Source organism: Hyaena hyaena, unplaced genomic scaffold, assembly GCF_003009895.1.
Source record: "Hyaena hyaena isolate Hyena2069 unplaced genomic scaffold, ASM300989v1 scaffold_1305, whole genome shotgun sequence".
NCBI classification, from domain to species: domain Eukaryota; kingdom Metazoa; phylum Chordata; class Mammalia; order Carnivora; family Hyaenidae; genus Hyaena; species Hyaena hyaena.
Window position 1 is genome coordinate 64,283 of NW_024081941.1, and position 17,917 is coordinate 82,199.

A 17,917-nucleotide genomic window follows, 5' to 3' on the forward strand; every position below is an offset into this window, starting at 1 on the left:
GAGATACCACCTCACACCTGACAGAATGGCAAACATTAACAACTCAGGCAACAACAGATGTTGGTGAGGATGCAGAAAAAGAGAATCTCTTTTGCACTGCTGCAAAAGTGGGAATGCAAACTGGTGCAGCTGCTCTGGAAAATAGTATGGAGGTTTCTCAAAAAATTAAAAATAGAACTACCCTATGACCCAGCAACTGCAGTACTAGGTTATTATCTAAGGGATACAGGTATGCTATTTCGAAGGGGCACATGCAACCCAATGATTATAGGAGCACTATCAACAATAGCCAAAGTATGGAAAAAGCCCAAATGTCCATTGATAGGTGAATGGATAAGGAAGATGTGGTATATGTATACAATGGATTATTACTCAGCAATCAAAAAGAATGAAACTTGTCATTTGTAACTACATGGATGGAACTAGAGGGCATTATGCACTCATATGAGGACTTTAAGATACAAAAAAGATGAACATCAGGGAAGGGAAACAAAAATAATGTAAAAACAGGGAGGGGGACAAAACATAAGAGACTCTTAAATATGGAGAACAAACAGAGTTACTGGAGGGGTTGTGGGAGGGGGAATGGGCTACATGGGTAAGGGGCATTAAAGAATCTACTAATGTTAACTAACTTGGATGTAAATTTTAAAAAAATAAATTAAATTAAATTTTTAAAAACTCCTTCCTTCCTGTTTTGGATGTAGTAACATGTGGATGTGATGTCAGGATTTGCAGCAGCCATTTTGTGACTTTAACAACAAAAATCATAAATCCACAAGGTCTTGAAAAACAAAAGAGAAGACAATCACGAGAAATGTTGGGAACTAGAAAACTGATGGAGGAGGAGTAACAGCAAACTCAGGAGTGTTGAATTCTAAACTGGCAGTGAGGAAAGTGAGAACCAACCTGATCATCACTTGAGAAGCCTCAAAGGTCTTAGGAACTGGTAGTGTTGTTGAAAACTGACCTCTGTGCTTTGAAGCCAAAATATAACATGAAGACAGAGTTTGTGATAAAGAGGAACAGTAGCCTTATGCTTTGCCAAACAAAGGAGGCAGCAGCAGGCTATGGCCTTCAAAAATTGCAAGCCCATCCAGACGAAGGGGCTGAGGGGTTTTATAGGGAAATACAGGTTTCAACAGGAATTGTGTAAGCACTGCCAGACCCATTAGCTGTTTTCAGGGTAGTACCAGGTTCCTGAAACAAAGGCTAAGAAGGGAGGTGGTCACCGTTTGTTCTCCGTATTTAAGAGTATTCCACGTTTGTGGAAGAGAGAAAAATGGTTATTTACTTTAAAATCGAGTTTTGCTGAAGCATTAATGCAGCCATTTTGATTTTTGTTCAACTTTATGTTTTTAAGCATCTTCAGTAATACCAGAGACCTCTGGAACTGGAGGTAGAAGATGATAAAATAAGGATGCAGCAGGTAATCCCCAAAACTTTTACTCATTTCATATAGCTAGGCCAATGTCCATTTCCCACACCAGCATAATACTGATGCTTTATTCACTGGAGAAGATAAAATGGTGCTCTCCAGTGCTGAAGACAGTTGACATCATGGATACTGTACTGAAATCAGGTGTGTTAAATAACTGTGTTCACTGAAGGCTGAATGCTGACACCCTCAGCTCTCTTTCCTTATTTGGCTTCCAAAATATTGGCAACCAGATCTGAGTAATCTAAGCAGCTCAAGAGGAAAGAACTAAAGATAGTCATGAGAATAGAGAATGGTCACTCAGGACACAGTGAGGCTTCCAACGTGAACAAGATTTACCCACAGTCTTGAAAGTGCAAATTGTCTTTTGGGTTCTAAGTCTTTTTTTTTTTTTTTTAATGTTTATTTATTTTTGAGAGACAGAGAGTGAGCAGGGGAGGGGCAGAGAGCAAGAGACAGACAGAGAATCCAAAGCAGGCTCTAGGCTCTGAGCTGTCAGCACAGAGCCCAACGTGGGGCTTGAACCTACAAGCTGTGAGATCATGACCTGAGCTGAAGTCAGACGCTTAACGGACTGAGCTACCTAGGTACCCCAAGTTCTTACTCTTAATCAGGAGTGGACAACCCAGGTTTTCCAATCATCTGAGAAAAACCTGTAACATATACACTGAAACCAAACAGAAAGGAAGCAACTTGAAGAAAAGAGAACAGAGAGGAAAACTTCAAAAAGGACTCTAAAATTCTGAGACAGAGGCATCTGGCTGGCTTAGTCAATAGAGCATGTGACTCTTGATCTCAGAGTTGTGAAATTCTCTACATTGGAGGTAGAGATTACTTAAAAATACAAAATCTTTTTTAAAAATTAAAATAAAATACAGTAAAATTCTTAGAAAAGATTTCCTCTTGAGAACAGGGGAGAGGCCACAGAGATCAAGGAAGCATCAGCCGGAGAGGCACCTACCCCGACTGTATTTCTGCGGATGTCTGTTACCTAATGCAAACTACACTTCTACTAGGTGTCCCAGCTGTGGTATAGTCTGTGTTTCCCAGAACTCACTCTTGATCCTGACCCCTAACCTCTCGGAAGGAATTCATGGATTCTCTGAAGCACACTGGGCCTAAACTTTACTCAGAGATCAACTCAGCTTCTCTTTCGAGAGCCTGCCCCTAAGGTTGTGCTTGCCACTCAATTGTCAAGAATCCAAACAATGGTATTATCCAAGGATACCTATAAGTGATAAAAGCAAAAATTAAAGCAAGGAATAATTCCCCCCAAAATCAGGATAGTGGTGGGGCACCTGGGTGGCTTAGTCGGTTAAGCGTCTGACTTTCGCTTGGGTCATGATCTCGCGGTTCGTGGGTTCAAGCCCCGCATCGGGATCTGTGCTGACTGCCAGCTCAGATCCTGGAGCCTATTTCAGAGTCTGTGTCTTCCCCTCTCTCTGACCCTCCCCTGCTCATGCTGTCTCTCTCCTAGAAATAAATAAAAATATTTTTTAAAAAATCAGGATAGTGGTTACCTCTTGAGGAAGAGAGTGGAGAATATGACTAAAACAGAGCCACACAAGGGTGGCTCAGTGGGTTAAGCATCTTGCTCTCAGTTTTGGCTCAGGTCATGATCTTACAGTTTGTGAGTTCGAGCCCCACATCATGCTCTGTGCTGATATCACAGAACCTGCTTGGAATTCTCTGTCCCCCTTTCTCTCTGCCCTTTTCCCCATCCCTCTCAAAATAAATAAATAAAGATTAAAAAAAGAAAAAAACACCATAAGCAAACTCAAAAGACATTTAAAAAATCCTAGGAACAACAATTTATATTCCTACAAATGAATAAGACCCATAACTTAATCAAAATGGGTAAAGTAAATGAACAAAAAGTTCCCAGGAAATGTATTTCAAATGGCTTTTAAACATAGAAAAATATGCTGAATCTTCGCCATAATAAGAGAAATGCAAATTAAAACTACCAGATTGTCAGATTAAAATTTTGATAACACCATGTAGACGAAGGTTAGAAAAACAGATGCTCTCACATATTGCCAGTGGGAGTGTAAACGGGCTCAACCCCTGTGGAGAACAATTTGACAATATCTATCAAAATCTAAAATGCATATTTTGGCAGGCACCCTTAGTTGTAGACCCCAAAATCATTCCTCCATATTACTCACTGACAGAATCCAGTTGGTCAGGTGGCAATGTGCCAAACTCCAAGTAATGAGTTTATTTACTGATTCATTCACAGTGATTAAGCACTTTCTGTGTCCTAGGCACTGTCCTAGGCTCTCGGGATACAACAGTGAAGCAAGCGGACCAAATTCTAATCTTCATGGTAATCTTGCACCAACTAATGGAAATTCCAGAGCCAAATGGCAATTGTAATATTTTGGTGTATATCTCAAATAAGAGATGACTATCTGATTTTCAGCCAAATTGACACAGTTTTGAGAGTGAATGGAGTGTTAGTGATAAAAAAAAAAAATACACTGGGATAGCACGTATGAACTGGGATTGTTCCAGGCAAACTAGGAAATACAGTCATTCTAGCAATCCTGAGATAAGGATGATACCACCGCCGTCTCATTTGCTGATCTAACAATGCCCGTCCATCCTAACATGATGTACCAGGAGTCCTCCGGTCCAATCTGGAGGAAAATTAGGACCCAAACCAGCTTTAGAGAAATCCTCCGGTCCACTCTGGAGGGAAATTAGGACCCAAACCAGCTTTAGAGAAAGTACAAATGACAAATAAATATGAAAAGATACTCAACTTCTTTAATAATGAGAAAATTGAAATTAAATCAACAGTAAGAAGCCTTGGAAGGATTTCAAAAAGAATAAGGATGTGGTCAGAATTATTTCAAAACATGTGCCTTTGATTCAAATGTTAATGCAATCTATAATTTTCTGGGCATATCTCCAGATATAAAACTGATTAAAGCATTACTGTTAAATTAAGGAAAAATAGTATTATGCTAACAAATTTCAGTTCTTAAAAACAGCACAGACGACTAGAATACTAAAAACTGATACTGTAATCACTACTCATTTCCTTTTGCCAGATATTCACTTTCCCAGCCTCCTTGTAATATCCTAGTGGCTAAAGAAACATGGGAAAACAACCTCCAGAGTGCTTCTAGAATGGCTTTCTTCCTATTAAAAGGGACAAATTCAAAAGGAGCATTTGTTGGAACTGCCTCCCCCCTCATGCTCCAACCTTGAAAGTGGTTATGACGCCTGGAGCTGCAGCACCTATCTCTTAACCACAAAGTGACTATCATGAAAAGAGAAGTCAATTTGCATAGGGTTGAGTGCCTTGGTGGCTCGGTCAGGTAGGCAGGTAAGCTCAGGTCATGACCTTATGATTCATGGGTTCAAGCCCCATGTAGGCTTTGTGGTGAGAGCTGAGCCTGGAGCCTGCTTCAAATTCTGTGTCTCTCCCTCTCTCTGCCCCTCCTCTGCTCGTGCTCTGTCTCTGTCTCTCAAGATAAATAAACATTTAAAAATGTTTTTTAATTTGCATAATGTTGCAGAGAAGGAAGACCAGAGCAAACAGAAGAACCCAGAGTTCTTGATGATCTTGGTGAGCGAATGAACCAATCTTCACATCACTTGACACAGAAGACAGACTTTTCCTCTGTATACCTTTTGGTACGTATTGAATTTCATATTTTGTGCATGAATTCCCTACGAAAGATAGCAGAATATGCCCCCCAAAACATGCCACTTTGGCATAGAAATTATTTTGGAAAAACAATTTGGAAAATAGCAGGTTTGAGAAGGGAGCTCTGACCTCCCCTTTCCCTTCCTACAAGCAGGAGATAAAACTCCTAAGTGAAAGATATCCTTCTTACACCAAAAGGAAAGAAATAAGCTTGTCACCAGAGATGAGGTGTCAAGGCTGACAGATTCTGTACAAACAGATCTTGTTAAAATAACTCTTATCTTCCATTAGCCTCCTCATATATTTTGATTCTTTGTCCACAATCACCTCTCTTTGTTCAGCCTGGTATAGAAGCATTTAGGTTTTGCCACTTCTTTGAGCCTTCATTTTCCTATGGCGAGCCCCCATGCACAAGTAAAAGATGTATGCTTTTCTCCTGTTAATCTGTTTTATGTCAATTTAATTCTCAGGCCCAGTGCAGATCTTAAGAGAACAGCGGTAAAGTTTTGCTTTCCCAACACCTATTCAAATAAAATTTAAAGCTTGAGATCTTATCAATTCATAAATATTTAAACCAAAAATATTATTTGCCTGCTCTGGATTGCTTTGTGGGGCTTTTTGTTGTTGCTGTTACTGTTGTTGCTGTTTTATTTTTTTTTTTTCAGTGAAAATGTAATGTTTAAAAATGCATAGTTTGATGGAAAATGCAACACAAATATGTAAATTATAGACAAAAAGGAATTTTAGGGGTGCCTGACTGGGTCAGAAGAGCATGAGACTCTTGATCTCAGCATCATGAGTTGGAGCCCCATGTTGGGTGTAAAGATTACTCACCTACATAAATACATTCACAAACAAACTTTAAAAGAAAAAAAATAAAAGGGACTTTCAGTATCAAGTCTCATAATTTACTGATAAAGCTCAAAGTGGCATTATCAGGAGTCAATCTAAAAACCTAAGTATCCCGACCTCTTTCACCTAATGAGTTAACAACTAATTCAAAGTATTGACTTACTTACTATGATTATAGAACAAAGTTTGACTTTCTTAGTTTTAGAAACCAGAAACCTGTCTGAATGCTTTCAGAATTGACTTATTAGACTCTTTTAAATATGCTGATGCTGATTTTAAGTGTTTTTTAAAACTCAATAGCCACACCTGTAGTTTCAAAGACTAAATCTGCCAAGCTTGTTGGTGTGTGATTCCTTCCTCTAAAATGCCAGACATTCTCATTCCAGGCATCACCACGTGGGGTGAGTGTTGTGTGAAAATGGCTGTGATCTTTGTGGGTTATGTCTGGCTATACCTCACTGGGACACCAGAGGGCGCACAGAGGGCCGGCACTTGTTTTTCTCTAAATCCTGAATCAAAATCCTTGCAGAGAACAACAAAAGACTGGGAACATAAGGGCCGGAAGACAAAGGGACAAGGGAAAAAGGCTGCACGCCCTGTTTTACTGACGTTGAAGTTTGCTTCCTCATCCCTTCACCGCCCTGCCTTAAGAAGTAAAACAATTTAAAATGCAAAATGAAATCTTCAACTAACAAGGAAAATCAGAGTATAAGAGATTCGTCACTATAGTTTTAGGGAAGACCATCACAGGTGTGCATGTAAGCTATTTGCTTTCCTTGGTATTAGTAACTTAAAAAAAACTTACTGTTTCTCTGCGTTCAAATATAATATATACACATAGTAGGAAACTTGAAAAATAATAGAAAAGCCAAAAGAACAGAGATCATCAACATGTTCTAATTCAGATATAACTACTTTTAATATTTTCAAGTATTTCTTTCCAGACTTCTTTCAATATTTATAAATGCAGGGGTGCCTGACTGGCTCAGACTGTGAAGCATGCTGCCCTTGATCTCAGGTTCATGAGTTTGAGCCCCACATTGGGTGTAGAGATTACTTAAATAAACTTGAATTTTCTTAAATATTTATAAATGCATATAAAAATAGTACTCTGCATACTATTTTGTGCTAGTTTTCCTCTCATTTATTGTACTATCAACTTCGTTTTCATCAATAAATTCTAATAACCTTGCTAACCACATGAGTAACTCACAAATAGAAGTTAGAAATTTCAAAATGCTACAGGCAGCTTTTCTCCTAAGATGGCACTTCAATGCCAGACCTGAGTAGTGCATTTAAAGTAGGAATTTTTCTGTTGCTTTGCTTTTGGAAGAGGAAACAGGTGAAGACTAAAGTAAAGTAGACACTATTTCATCCCACCCCAAATAAGCAGAATGGATTTGTCCTTCCAGCTGCCTGAGAACTGAGAAAAGTGTGGTTCAATGGAACCCAGGGGTCTTCCCAGTGGGGTCAGTGCTTGCCATAAGCCCGGGCAAATCAATTACCACAATTCCTAATGCTTCCAGTAGGTGGTCAGCAAGGAAAAAGTCAGGAACAGAAAGGTCAATGACCTCAAGGCCTGAGACAAATGGCAGCAGGTGCTTTCCTCAAAGGAAAAGAAGCTGAGACCAGCCCAGGAAGAGACAGCCACAGGGAAGATGATGCCAAGATCAGGTGCCCTGGATTCCTTTGCATCGCTGCAACAAAATAAAATGAAAAGTGGTGACATTCTTGGCCCTGAGAATTAGGAAAATCACTAGAGCTCTCTGGGCCTCAGTTTCCTTACCTATATAAATGAAAGGATTGAAAAGATCTGTAAGGTTCCTGCCAGCTCCTCAAAGTCTGTGATGTTTACCTATCCCTACTCTGCATTATAATGAATGGTGAAGACATTTCCTGCCTCCTGCAACCCTATCCCACCAGCAGCAGCCCTTCTACTGTCCAATATCCCCATATACTCTTGCTTTCTTTCTTTTTTTTAAGTTTATTTATTTTGAGAGAGAGAGAGGTGAGAAAGAGAATAAATGGAGGAGGGGCAGAGAGAATTCCAAGCAGGTTCCACACTGACAAGGCAGAGCCCAATGTAGGGCTCAAACTCACAAACCATGAGATCATGACCTGAGATGAAACCAAGAGTCAGACACTCAACCAAATGAGCCACCCAGATGCCCCTTGCCTCCTCTTTCAAGCCTCATCATCATCTTTGGAGGGCGGAGTTGAAAGCAGGTTTTCTTTGAAAACCTCAGGCAGAGCCAGTCCTTCCTTCTCTGTAATCCCATAGTATTTTGCACCTATTTCCATCACTTTCTGTGTGACCTTAACCATTTTGTGCCTCAATCTCATCTGTAAAAGTAGAAGAATTACTGTACCAAGCTTACAGGATTGTAACATACATTAACTAGTTATCTTATGTAAAACACTTAAACAGAGCCTATTTGTAGTGGACTCTCCAGAAGCATGGACTATGCCTCCACTATAGCACTTAACAAACTCATTAGTAAAGGAGTCCAGGCAGTCCACCTGCCCTATGAAATCTGAGTTCTTCAAGGGCAGGAAGTGAATATTACTCATATCTTTGTCCCCGATGCCTAATTCCATGCCTGGCACAAAGAATAGATCAACAACACTGTTTTTGGGTTTTTTTAATGAGAAAGAAAAGACTAAAGTGTTGATTTTACTGGAAGGGAAAAGATGCTTGCCTCTCAGGGTTTTTTTTTCTTAGTTTATTGTCAAGTTGGTTTACATATAACACCCAGTGCTCATCCCAACAAGTGCCCTCCCCCATGCCCATCACCCCCCTTTGCCTCTCAGTTTTAACTATGGATTATTTAAATAAATTAGGCTATGAAATAGTGAAGTACAAGCATCCTCAATAGGATTTCTTTTTTCCCTTATAATCTAAACCTGTTCCCAGCTAGGTCTGTCTTCTGGGCCCAAATCATAAACATTCACCTTTGAATTTGAATATTAATGTTTATGGAGGGTTCAATATTTGCATAGGAACTTCTGCATTTTAATAAATGTAAATCATGTTTCTGTGAATGAATGATTATAGAATCCAAAAACTACCCAGGAGCAATTTAGGATCTTCTTTAATTATGGAAGAGGAGAAAAGGAAGAAACAGAATGTTGGGTAGTGAGCTGGCCCAAGTTCTTGTTTACACTATGTTCAAAGGTTGAATTGAGGAAGTGAAAATAATAGATAAAAAAGGGAAGAAACACAAGAAACCAGGTCATGAATGCTCTGATAAAATCAAACATTCTTTAAGAGAATGAAAAAAAATCAGACACAGCTTAGGGGGAAATGCATCTCCCAAGATATATTATATATGTGTTGATATATCCCAAGATATATTACAGATTTTAAAAAACAAGAAATAAAAAAAAAGGAAATCAGAACATATTTAAAAAAAACTTTCAAAATTCAATAAGAAAACCATCCAACTGAAAAATAGGCAAAATATCAAGATGCTTAAAATAAACCCATGAAAATATGCTCAACATCATTAATAATTCGGGAAAGTTTTATTAACCACAAAGAGATCCTACTACATAGTTAGAAGAATGGCTCAAATAAAAAATACTTATAATATCAAATGCTAGCAAAAATGTAGAACAATAAGAATGCTCCTTTATTGTTACTGAGAATGTAAAATATTCCAGTTAGGAAAATAGTTTGGCAGTTTCTTATAAAGGCAAACATACACTCACCCTAAGACCAAACTATTCAATCCTAGTTTTGACCCAGGAGAAAGAAAGATGCAAAATGCTGTATACTGTTAAAAAAACAAAATTCAACTGAGTAAATTTGAAGATCAAAATGGCTTTACTCAATGATTCATAAATCAGTAAGCATCCCATCTAGCAAGTAGAAGGGAGCTGCAAAGAACTGTACCAAATAAATTCTATAGGCTGAAACAGGAAGGTTGTTAGCAAAAGAAAAGATTGTTTCAGGCAAGTTCACCTTTCCCTTAAGGGGAAGAGGAGGTGGTCTTAACACGCAGATTACCTCACAAGTGCTGATTAGGCAATTCCAGACTGGTTGTTTTAAAATTTCACTCCTGGGAGATGTTGAAACTACAACTAGGTTATGCCTTTTTGGGGTATAACAAAAGTGACTCCATTTTGGCCTATTGTTTATTTTTAACAACAGAAATGTTTATAATAGTTATATTTATAATAGTCAAAAACTGGAAACAACAAATGTCCATCAACTAGCGACTGGATAAACATCCATTCAATAGTACACTAATCAACAGTGGGGAAAAAAATCCCACTGATAGAAGAAACAATGTGGATGACTTCAAAAAGCATCATTCTAACTGAAAGATGCCATATTTGAAAGATTACAATCTGTACATTTCCAATAATATGGCATTCAAGTCAGGAAATGGAAATCATATCAGTGGTGCCTAGTGTTGGAGGGAAGCGATTAACTGCAAAAGGGCATAAGGAAAATTAGTGATGAAAGAGATACGAGTAATAGAAATAATCTATAACTTAAAAAAAATAGTCTATAACTTGATTGTGATAAAAATTCATAGAACAATACCCCTAAAAAAGAATGAATTTTACTGTATGTAAACTATAACTCAATAAAACCTAAAATTAATAAACACATTTGTTTTATTTTTTTATTTTTCAGAGAGAGAGAGACCATGAGCAGTGGGAGAGGGTCAGAGAGAGAGAGATAGAGAGAGAGAACTGGGGCTCCCTGTGGAGCTTGATCACATGACCCTGAGACAAGGACCCGAGCCAAAATCAAGAGTCGAGCGCTCAACCAACTGAGCCACCCAGGCACCCCCAAACACATTTATTTTAAAAATTAATAACAGGCCAAGGAAAAGCTAACACAGCCTGAGAGATCCTGTATCACCCAGCCTACTCCCATTGGCCTTGCAGCCTGATCTCTCCTATAATCCTCCTCACAATCTCTAGCCACTTCCATCTTCTTTCAACCCCTCTATTCATCACATTTCTTCAGTTTCTATAACCTTTGCAGTCCCATCTACCAAGAAATCTCTTCCTTCTGCATCTTCTTAGTAACTGTCACAATTGTAATTTCACTTTTTTGTTGTTGCTTAATTATTCTTTGATTCATGATGTGTCTTCTCCTCTCAAATAAAAGTTCCTTGAGTTTGGGGTCTTTGTTCATCATAGCACCTCGAGCACCCAGCACAATGCTTGACCTATACAATGAGTATTCAACCATTATGTTCAACTACCTACTCAATATCTCACCCTTAACACATCCAAAACTGAAATGCTTATTATCCCTAACAATACTGCTCCATGTGCTGAGCTCACATATTGCACACTTTGAAGTAGTGCCATCCACAGAGCATCTGTGTGAATGGTGTCTTGCCTCCTACTCAGGGTGCCCCTTGTTGGGGGCCAAGGGAGGCTGCCCTGAAATGGGCCACTTTGGCATTAAGATTATTTTGAGCTAAAAAGCAATCCAGGTATGCCTGGGTGACTCAGTCAGTTAAGCATCTGACTTCAACTCAGGTCAAGATCTCACAGCTTGTGGGTTTGAGCTCCCTGTCAGGCTCTGCGCTGACAGCTCAAAAATAAATTAGAATTAAAAAAAAATTTTTAAAGCAATCCAAACATAGCGAATTCAGAAAAAGCTCTTTAGCTACCCTAAAACTGCCTTAAAGAACTGAGATATATGTAACTACATTATAATATGGTAGACAGAGAGGAATCTAGCAAGGCCTATTTTATTAAAGTCCTCTCTTTGTCCCACTGTTTCTGAGTGGCCCAGCAAACATTTGTTTACCAAATATTACTCTTTTTTCAAATATTTACTCTTTTTCATTCTTCCTGAAGAATGCATTCCTCCAAGACCCTTACTCCCTTCTCCTCAGTTCATAATGACATATATACCTCATTTTGTCTGTCTTCAGAATTTCCACGTCTGTATGGATTCCTTGTGTGTGCTATAAAATTTTATTTTTTCCTATTAATATGTCTCATGTCAATGTGCTTCTTGGTGTACCTAGAAGGGCCTTAAAGGGGTCAGGAATTATTGTCCTTTCACGTAGGCTATCAGTATGGTGCCCCTGAAATTGCACACTATTCTCCATTTCAGTTGATGGCAACTCTGTTCTTCCAGTTGGTCAAGCCAAAAAGTTTAGAAGCATCTTTGACTCCTCTTTTACTCTTACACTTGAATTCATGGCTGTCAGGAAGTTCTACAGGCTCCACTTTCAAAAATCTATCAGCACCTGTCGCATTCTCCACAACTCCCACACTAGTTTTAACTACCTCACCTTCCACATTGGTTATTGCAATAGACCTCATTGGTCTCCCTGCTCCTGTTCTTGGCCCCCGATTGTCTATTCTCAACCCAGTAGCCAAAACCTTTTTAAAACATAAATCAGAACAGGTCACCTCTCTGTTCAAAACCCTACAGCTGCTCATTTCTCCCCAGAATAAAAGCCAAAGTGTTTACAATAGCCTCTAAAGCTTCACAGTCCTTGTAACCAGCTATATGACTACACCTCTTATTTCAAGTCTGTTCAAATACTGCCTTATTAAAATGAGGCCTGTTTGACCATTGTATTTAATTTGCTCCTCTCTAGACTCCCTTATAATGCTATTTTTTTCTATTTCCACCCTTGTCACCATCTAGCATATTCATTTATTACATTCATTGTTTATTATCTTCCTTCTATTAGAATATAAGCTCCCCCAAAACAAAATGTATCCATTAAAACCTCCCCATAGGTCTAAAACAATGTCTGGAACATTTTAGGTTCAATAGTGAATGAGTAGCCACAGTGCCTAAGCAATTAGAGAATTAGTGAATACAGGAACAATCATGACACACATATGTTTACACTAGCGATAAAGATTTTCTCTCCATAGCACGTATTTATTAATGTATGTGGAACTATACAGCAGGGTGAGTTTTGCACAAGATTTGCAGTCAAGGCTTGGGTGATTCCTAGCCTAGTACCACTTCTATCCATGTGACTTCATAAAATTCTTTATCCACCTGTAAAACAGGGATAAAACACCTGCCCTATCGACCTCACAGGACTGTTGAAGAGATGAATGTGAATGGTTCTACAAGCTGTGATAAGCTAGACAACTAGTTATTTAGGTGGATCAAGATTTGAAACGTTCAATAATGTCGACTGTCATCACGCTATTCACCTCCAGAGAGTTCTGTGCTCTCTCTGCTGCCAGTCAGATTTTAACCTTTACTTTCACCCAGTGCTGACAATGAGGAATCTCTGAGCTCCCTTACCCTGTTCAGGTTAATTATCCTCTCTTCCTTTCCATTTTAGGAAAATGGACAGCAGGTGCTGAGTTAGTTTCCTGCTCCATGATCTCTGCTGACTCAGGCTGCTCCTTCATTTCCCTAGGGAGGAAAAAAAAAAAGGAAGAACACATGTGTGAACACTGGCATAGCTTTATCACAGCTTAGGTGGAGGGGATGATGTCTCTTCTAAACGGACTGGATTAAGCCTCTGCTCCTCCGAGGTGGGGGAGGGGTGAAGACAGGAGGTTTTGCCAACAGAGAGACCTGGGACAAATCCTTTCAGTCTTACAAGGAAAAAGACGTCAGCATAGTGAGTACAGTGCCCTGTGGACTTCACAAGAGTTACTGGAAAATCAGAAGTAGAAGGAGGCCACAGAGCATGGAATTTTTTCAAGGCCATTGGTGTATTTAAGAGTGAAAAAAAAATATGCCAAAACAGGCCTCAGAAATTACCTAAAAGTCTGGATTAAATAATTCCTTTCATCAGATGGAAAACAACCTGTAATCTATGATCAAAAAAAAAGTAATAATTCATAGTACACTACAAGGAATGGATTCCTTAAGACATGTAAGCTTAAGTTCTACAATGAAAACTTTCAAAGTCAGTTTGTGACTCTGTGAATTTTCATTAAAGATAATGTCAAAAGTTTATGTGTGAGGTCCTCCTCAGAACAGGTTTGATCCTGCTTATGAAAAAGCTAAGGACGGTGCAAATTATTCTATTAGCTAACCTTCCCAACCCTATGTTTAATTAATGACACATCTTGTTTTGAATTATTTAAATGTATTATTATTTTACCACTTACGAATTTGTCATCTTCGAGTAAACTGTAGACGCCTCAAGAAAGAGACCGAAACACAGGGGGAAAAAAATCAGCTAAGAGAATTTCAGCTGGCCTCAGTTGGTCCAATGCATGAGCCCTTTTGTGTCGCAAAAGCTTACACACTGTTTGAAGAGGCACTGTACTGTGGGACAACCCTGGCCGCCCTGGACATCTGGCAACCATATGATATCCTTGGACTTCGACTTCAGAATGAAAATATAAATAAGTGAAGGTAAAGTTCTGCTTCAACTCACATCCTCTTGGTCACTCTTAAATAAACACTCCAGCAAGAAACTTAAACCATGTGTAAGGCATAAAGAGCTCCGGAAAATTATTTTCAACAATTCACCACCACTAAAACTGGATGCGCATTTTGTTTCACTTATTTTAAATAATTTACTCTTTCCACAGACGAAGAGTCCAAGATGCTCAAAGGGGATAGACAGTAGACAGAGCAGAGGTCCAGGTGTCTGGGATTGTCACACTTCCGGGTGGCAAGCGGAAAGGAGATCAGCCTGGCAGGGAGGAATCTTTTCTACTTTCAAAGACATACTTAGGAAAAGTGGTACCGACAGTTCCTCGTTAGTATAGTGGTTAGTATCCCCGCCTGTCACGCGGGAGACCGGGGTTCAATTCCCCGACGGGGAGGTCGGCACCTTTTACCAATCAAATCGCTATTTCTCCTATAATTCAACTACGAGGTGCAAACCCGCTGACAAATATATAATACAAAACATCTTTTGTAATCGCATCTTTAAAAATAATGACATTTAAGCTTAATGCTCACCGTGAAATAAAAGTCTATCCTGAGACTAAAGCGTTAGATGGTTGGCTCTAGCTACCAGCAGCTAGCTGGCAAAGGCACACGCATGCACGCATGCGCAGTTACGCCCGCCAAATTCCAGCTGGAGGTCACGAACTCGGCGCGCGGAACCCGAGGGGGGAGGGGAGAGGGAAGGCGGAGTTCCGCGCCTAAAGGGGCGGGTAAGAACGGAAATTGCTTGCTATAGAAGAGGAAGGAACCGTCTCCCTTGACCCTGGGGACTCGACTGAAAGGGAAACTCGTTCTCCCGCCTCCTCTGGTTCCGCCCCAAGTTATGTAGAGGGTTAGCGTTCAGTAGAATGTGGGTGCTAAAAGGATCAGTTTCCAGTTCCAGTCTTCACTGGGCGGAGAGGCAAGAAAAGTGAAAAAAAAAACCGCGTGTCCGGGAAAAATGCCATGATACTTGAGTCCTAAGAAACTGCGCGAGCCACAGCCCAGCAGGACCTCGTGGCGCAACGGTAGCGCGTCTGACTCCAGATCAGAAGGCTGCGTGTTCGAATCACGTCGGGGTCACGGGCTTTTGGTCTTTTAGACCACTGGCTTCTAGAGACCCAGGAATATTCCCGCCATATTTCGGAAATGCCTTTAATTTTAGGATTAAATCTTCCTGCTTCAAATGTTATCTTAGGAATCCTTAGACTGCGAAAAGACAAGTCTATTATAGAGCCGCAAGGCTAGTGGTTTTGTACTGTTTTGCTTTGTAAAGTGAATTTTCTGCCATTTAATGTGCGTGATACGTAGAAATTTATGTGTGGACCATTACTACTGTGTATTAGTGGCCATATCAGTCCAATGGTCCTTCACAAGAAATGAACAGGCTGTTTTCCCCAAAATTGTGTTGGACCCTTTTGCCTTTTGAAAGCAAGTAGGGTAAAATTTTCTAATTTGGAATATTATGACAATTTCTATGTCTTAGCCTGTGTGCCAATAAACAGACTTACAATGTGTGATTAGTATCCTACTTTAACAGATGAAACTGACACACGCAGGAATGGGGACCTGTCAAGGGTCACCAAAGTTTCCAGACAAGACTGACTACATATCCTTGTCTTTACTAAATGTTTTGTAATGAAAGTGGAAAAAATGTTGAAAGAATATGCTAGAAGCCATTGGACTTAAGTGATGTATTGATGTCCCCCATATTTTCACCAATTCCTGTGAGTGGGGACAAGTCAGATACCACTTTCAGCTATTTATCTTTTTTAACAGGGAGCAAAGCTCATTTATTCACCTTTGTAAGCTCCAACACCTTAGTGCCTTACAGGCATGTGTCAAACATTGTACAAACATTGTACAAAAAATGAATAACAAGATGATGAGAAATACATTTAGATTTTTATTGGCTATGTTCCATAAAAGTCCTGGAGGTTTTCTGTTCCTTGTTTTGAAATTATCGAATCCTAATTTCTTACGATTTAACCTAATATAGCCAGTATAACTGGATGTTATATTTTCACTTTGTGTAGTTTTTTTTTCCCCTACTTGGATGGATTGAGATTAACCCATCCATTTCAACAGATATGGACCACCAACTATGATGAGCCCAATATTGTGCTCAGCACTGAGGAAAAGGATACACTGAGAAAAGTACCCAACTACTATAATATGCTGGGCTAAGTACTATGAAAATAGCCCGAACAGAATAGTATGGAGATGCTAAAATAGGGACATTAAGTCTGACTTGGTTAGTAGCTCAAGAAAGCCTCATAAAGGAGAATCTTGAAAATTAAAAGTTTGCTATGTGACTTTAAGACATTTATTTATCCAAGAGACATATTTTAATGCCTCCTATGAGTTGAGCACTGTCCATAATGTCCCTCAGACCTGATTTTTTCAATCTGAGGTTTATATTAGTTTGCTGGGACTGCCTAGGAGTTCAAGATCAAAGCAACAGTAGGGCTGGTTTCTTCTGAGACCTATTCTTGGCTTATAGGTGGCCACCTTCTCACTGTGTCCTCAATGATCACAACTCTGTATGTGCACACCCCGGATGATGTCTGTGTGTTCAAGTTTTCTTTTATAAGTAAACTAGTCAGTTTGGATTAGGGCTGCTCTAATGGCTTCATTTGAACTTAATTACCTCTTAAAAGTTCTTGACTCCAAATATCATCACATTTTTAAGTGCTGGGGGTTAGGACTTATGAAGTTTGAGAGTATACAATTCAGCTCATAACAGAAGCTATATTTCCTTTCCCCCAGAAACCTTTGCATACATAGTATATGTCTGTAACACTACAAGCATGCTATCTTATTTGTACAATACTATATATACTCTTGAAAGGTGGAACATGTAATGTTACCTTGTTAATCATTTTGTTATGGCAGCCCCAGCAAACTAATACAACTTCTTTGGAGAACTGCTAGTTCTTCAGTATGGCTGGAGAGAAAGAAAGAGAGAAAGCTATAGAAGTAAACAGGAGTCAGATCAGTCAGAACCTTCTAATTTAGATTTTATTGTGAGGGCAATGCGAAGCTATTATTCAAGACTGTGACAAGGTCAACTCTAGGTTTACAAAGAATGTAAAAAAAAAAAAAGTGGCTTAGAGCTGTTGTTTCCAGACAGTACCCTATGAATAAGTTAGAAATGCAAATGTTCAGGCCCCAACCCATACCTACAGACTGAGAAAAATCTAGGGAAAGGGCCTAGCATTTAACTACCAGTGTTAACCACTTAGTAGCCTTCCAAGTGATTCTGCTCCCAACTAAAATTTGAGAATTACTGGCCTATAGAGCAAGGCCAGACTGACAGTCCCACTTACGTCACAGAGTTGTTAAGAGAGTCAAATAAGGCACAGCATACAGAATAAGGTTAGTGATATTATAACAGCATTGTATGGTGACAGATGGTAGCTACATTTGTGGCAAGCATAGCATAAGGTATGAGAAGTTGAGTCACTATGTTGTACACCTGAAACTAATGTAACACCATGTGTCAACTATACTCAAAAATATTTTTTAAAAGAATCAAATGAGATAAAATACATAAAAATGTTGTAAAGCAATACATACACATCATTATTTATACTGCTACAGCTCTAAAACCATC

The 17,917-nt window shown here is 39.2% G+C and overlaps 1 long non-coding RNA gene and 2 other non-coding genes across 3 annotated transcripts; 2 read left to right on the plus strand and 1 right to left on the minus strand.

Annotated features, from left to right (window-relative positions):
- Positions 1 to 7,144: 7,144 nt before the first annotated feature.
- LOC120225030 lies at positions 7,145 to 13,312 on the minus strand. Its single transcript, XR_005526725.1, has 3 exons — positions 13,210 to 13,312; positions 9,663 to 9,727; positions 7,145 to 7,648 (listed from the first exon to the last, which is right to left on the minus strand). It is a non-coding gene; the product is annotated as an uncharacterized LOC120225030 (long non-coding RNA).
- A 1,312-nt stretch (positions 13,313 to 14,624) lies between these two features.
- On the plus strand, positions 14,625 to 14,696 carry TRNAD-GUC. Its single transcript has one exon. It is a non-coding gene; the product is annotated as a tRNA-Asp (tRNA).
- Positions 14,697 to 15,312: 616 nt separating this feature from the next.
- Positions 15,313 to 15,384, plus strand: TRNAW-CCA. The gene has a single exon. It is a non-coding gene; the product is annotated as a tRNA-Trp (tRNA).
- The last annotated feature ends 2,533 nt before the right edge of the window (positions 15,385 to 17,917 follow it).